Consider the following 4,840-nt stretch of genomic DNA (forward strand, 5'->3'; position numbering starts at 1 on the left):
CCCAAGATTTTAGAAAAAGGCACTCTTTCCCTTTTATTTTCCAATAACATTTCTCAATCTGGTAACCAGGGAGACTACTCTGGGGTTAACTTGAGGTTTGATTGCTGTTTACTGTTCTTGTTTTTTGGAGAGGAGAGCAGAGTTTGGGAGAAATGAACTATTAAAAGTTAGCTTCCCGTACGGGCGTGGTGGCTCACACCTGTAATCTCAGCACTTTGGGAGGCTGAAGCAGGTGGATCACGAGGTCAGTAGTTCGAGACCATCCTGGCCAACATGGTGAAACCCTGTCTCTACTAAAAATACAAAAATTAGCTGGGCGTGGTGGCACGTCCCAGCTACTCGGGAGGCTGAGGCAGAAGAATCGCTTGAACCCAGGAGGCAGAGGTTGCAGTGAGCTGAGATGGCGCCACTGCACTCCAGCCTGGGCAACAGAGGAAGACTCCGCCTAAAAAAAAAAAAAAAAAAGTTAGCTTCCCAATGTACACATGAAAATTACATTCCTTTTCTTCATTTATATTATAATTATTTGAAGAGCAAATTAGATATTGTTAGTGAAGAAATGAGAGTGATTACCTGGTAATATGATGAGTTACTTTTTCTTTAAACTTACTGGCTTTTCCCTAAACACTAATGGGCTGGATAACAAGTTTTTACTTGTTGGCAGTGCAGTTTAGCCTCCGAATACTCTTGGAACAAAATGACTAATTTTTTTAACGCTTTATTGAAATATAAACTTTAAGAGAGTAAACATTTTCGATTTGGAAGAAGTATTTAGGTTACAGACCTTCAAATCCAGCTTTTTTCCCTGAGACTTGACATTTAATCACTAGGTTAATGAAGCGCCAAAAGAGAGAGCTTTTGTGGTTAGAAAAGGAGGTTTAAAAAAAAAAACAGAAAAACAAGTCTCAGCCTGAGATACTGGAAGCGACTTGACCTTGATTTACATATACAAGGAACAGAAATGAATTAGCCCGCTAGATATTTCTAGGAACTAGTTAAGGGAGAATGAACAAGATGGGAGCGAGAAGAAAGCGTGTGTGCGTTCGTGTGTGGCTGTCTGTCTGTCTGTCTGCGGAAAGACGAATCTCAGAGTTTCGGTTATTTCTTCTTGAAGAATTTTCAAACGGAGTTCCTGCAGGGGCTGGCTGTAGCGTCTACGATGTGCATACACGGTCTCTCGAGAGGGAAGTGATCCTGGCGCCACGGGGGTGATGCAGCAAAGTTCTTTTTGTCTGTGGCCAGGCTCGAGTGCGGAGCCCCATGGAGCTGTGGCGTGGCAGTTCCTCCCAGACGCGTCCGGGGCGCCGCTAGGGTCTCCCAGGACCTTATGTAACCCGGCGTCGGCAGCAAGGAGCGGGTCACAGGCTGACCCACGTCAAGGCGTTTCACTTTGGAAGCGCACCAGTTGAGTGTGGTACTGAGAGCAGACGGCTGGGTGCAACGCTTTTGCAGTATATCTCATGGGTTATTTTAATCTTTTCACGTAGCCTTAAGAGTCTCACTTGACAGTATACGAGAATGTGTCCAGGGATGTGGCTTCCATAGATTGTCCCAGATAAGAGCATCCCTTTTATTTTTGTTAATGCAGGGTAAATACAACCTCTTCTTAGGAGCTAGTTTTTCAATTATTCTAAAAGTGATAACATGCTCATGTTTCAAAATTTAGTCAGTTCAGAAGTGCACAAAATGAAAAAAATTGCCCAACTCTCGTCCCACTCCCCAGAGGTAACTTTTATTAAAAGTTTCCTTTTTATTGTTCCAGAATTTTTTTTAATGCAATCGAAGCCTCTATTTAAATCATTTTTTAAAAGCACACACAAATATTATTGTACTATACTTTCTGCTTTGCAATTTGCTTTAAACTTTAATATTTGGACTCTCTGTATCTACCTATATCTATATCTATTTATATCTTCGTGGCAACATAAGACTTTGCCTCATTCTTTTCAACAGCTGCACAATATTCCATAATATGAATGCACCATTGCTGATTGAATCAATCTCCTGCTAGTGGATATTCAGGTTGTTCCCAGTTTCCTGCTGTTACAAACAATGGTGCAGTACAAATCTGTGTACTAATGTTGCTGTGTGCTTACGGGAACATATATGATGAGTACATTCTTAGCAGTGGAACTTTGGGGTCCAAGGATACAGGGCACTAAACATTTTAATAGATATTTATTTCCAAATCACATTCCCAAAAGGTTGTACCCATGCATATTTCAGATGGAAATAAATTCTGTCTTTCAAGTTGTACACATAGCTGAAGGTTTTCCTTAAAATACTGTTCATTTTTAAACAGCATATTTTCCACGGAGATCAAATAAACTTGTTTATTTGCTAATTAATTGCCCTTGAAGTTAAATCTCTATTCTAGAAAAGATGTCTCGGAAACCTAGTGGAAAGGCCTCAACAACTTCGTCCCAGCCTTGATCAGAGACATTCACAGCTATCGGACAGGCACATGGCTCTATTCCTTGACTGTGGCTTCAAAGACAGCTGTCTTTAAAAACCCTAGGGTAGGATTGAGAAAGCTTTTTTTCTTTTTTTCGGTATGTGTAACAATATCTTCAATTCGTTCTGTTCAAAGGACATTGATTAAGCACAACTATGGTAAAAATTTCTCCAGTTCCCTATTCTCTGTCCCCTTATCCTGGTTTCCCGTCTTCTCTCTCCCCTTTTGTGTCTGTTTCTTTTCATAGCAGTTATCCTCTGCACCCACTGCTGATGCCAGATGGAGTGGCCAGTTCTAGGAATAGTAAAACTGATTTCCTACAACTGGAAGGTGGTTCTGGAGAGGGGATTAGCTTTGCCTAAGGTTATTATCACGCTGACCCGACTCTATATCTAGATCCTGCTTCCCGTGGGATACTTGATCTGCTATGACTCCAAAATGCCGAAAGCACTCCACCTACACAGAAACACCACATCTTCTTTAAAGCACCAGAAGAGAGAGCTTTTATGGTTAGAGAAGGAGGTTTAAAAAAAACAAACAGGGCTCAGCCCGAGATACTAGAAGTGACTCGACCTTGATTTACATATACAAGGAACAGAAATAAATTAGATATCAAAATTAAATTAAAATAAAATTTTAATTTAGATTTGTATAGGTAAGACCCATTACAGATGAAACCAGATACCAAATATGTTTCAAAAAAATGTGTTTCACAATGATATTAAATTGTTTTATAAGTGATCGTAGTAGCATCCCAATTACCTTTTAGATTATAGCCAACTTTTTGGGAATTACAAGACTTTTACGAGTATTTTATTTCTTAAATTACCTGCTTATCTGGAAAATAACCCTAGTAAGACCAAGCCCACTCATCCTGAAAACTCATCTTAAACAAAGCCAAGTCAAGTCAGAATAGGATCTGGGTGTCAGCAAAAAGGAAAACAAACAAAAAATCAAACCAAACCACACTAAAATAAAATAAAATAAATTTCTCATTTAAGGTCTGAATCTCTTTGGCTTTGTAAGCTACTGTTACCATACAGAGGTTTCTGCCTTAAAATAAAGGAAATAAACCAAGAGCATAGAAAACCTGTTTAATCAAAACTCTTAATTTCAAATCAGTGTTTCCATAACACATTAGAAGCCAGCAGGAAGAGAGGGGAGGCAAAATGTACAGTTCCATGATGTCCCCAAATAGAATGTTCACAACTGACAGGAAGCACCTGGGGGATTATGATTATTTGCTTTAGAAATTCAAAAATAAATTGTTTTTTGAAATAAAAAGGGAAAAACAAATCGATTTCTCAGTTCAGGTTGTTTTTAACATTTCACATACATCAATTTTTATAATCCCAATTCAGAAGACAATGAATTCAAGTTAATAATGTATTTAAATTTAAGGATAATGCAGGGAATGCCAAAATAGGAAATTCCAATAGAACAGTTGAGCCGAACTCTGAGTCTCCTTTTCTTATTTTGACCCAAGTTGACTTTCAATATTATAGTACTTTCATTTTTACAGCTCTTTACATATTCTGTAAAAAAGCTTTTAAAAAGTGAAATGAAGATGTTTCTTAACTATTAAAATTTCTATTGCCTAACTCTTTTAATTTTTTGAGTCCATTAAGACTTTAGAAGATATTCTTTCTCAAATCTGTCATTTAATTAACAATTTGCTAATGGCATTGATAGGATTTTTCCATTTTTATTTTCCAAATCAAGAAATCTCCAGGTTCCTTTTATTATTCTCATTTTATTTCTTTAGATACAATTCTTTTTTTTCCCTGGATAATTAGTATAGAATTTATTTATTGTAGAGAACTCTGTTCTGACAGCTGATAATATAAATATATGTTTGACCCACATTACTAGAAAGAATGTTATGCAAGGGAGTTTGTCGGGGAATATCAGCTCTCGAACACTGGGAGTTCAGGGAAAGAAATGAATTTATAGGTCATTGATCTTTGTGTTGTAAATAAAAATTAACCAAGAATTTTATGATTACATAATCAGTACATGAATTAGGTTTTACTGCATTTTGTTAATACATCGAATTGAATAATCCAATCCAAAACATAGGGTACCAATTCCTCTTGTCAGCAATACTTTGAAAGTAGGGATTTATTGAGAGTTCTTTTATTGCCTTGACTTCCTTAGGTTTGTAAACTATGTGATGGGTATTACACTTAGATTTATTAGGGTACTTAAAATCTTACCAAAATGAAACAAGCTCTTTTTGTCATAAGTATTGCCGATTTAAAAGCATTTGTGAAGGGATGGGGGGTGATTTTGCTTTTGGAATCTTACTCGTTACTGAAAATAAAATATGCTCAGCTTTTTCTTTTTCCAGTAGACATTTATTTTACTGAGTTCCAAGCTGATAGT

Source organism: Rhinopithecus roxellana, chromosome 10 (genome assembly GCF_007565055.1).
Source record: "Rhinopithecus roxellana isolate Shanxi Qingling chromosome 10, ASM756505v1, whole genome shotgun sequence".
Classification (NCBI taxonomy): Eukaryota; Metazoa; Chordata; class Mammalia; order Primates; family Cercopithecidae; genus Rhinopithecus; species Rhinopithecus roxellana.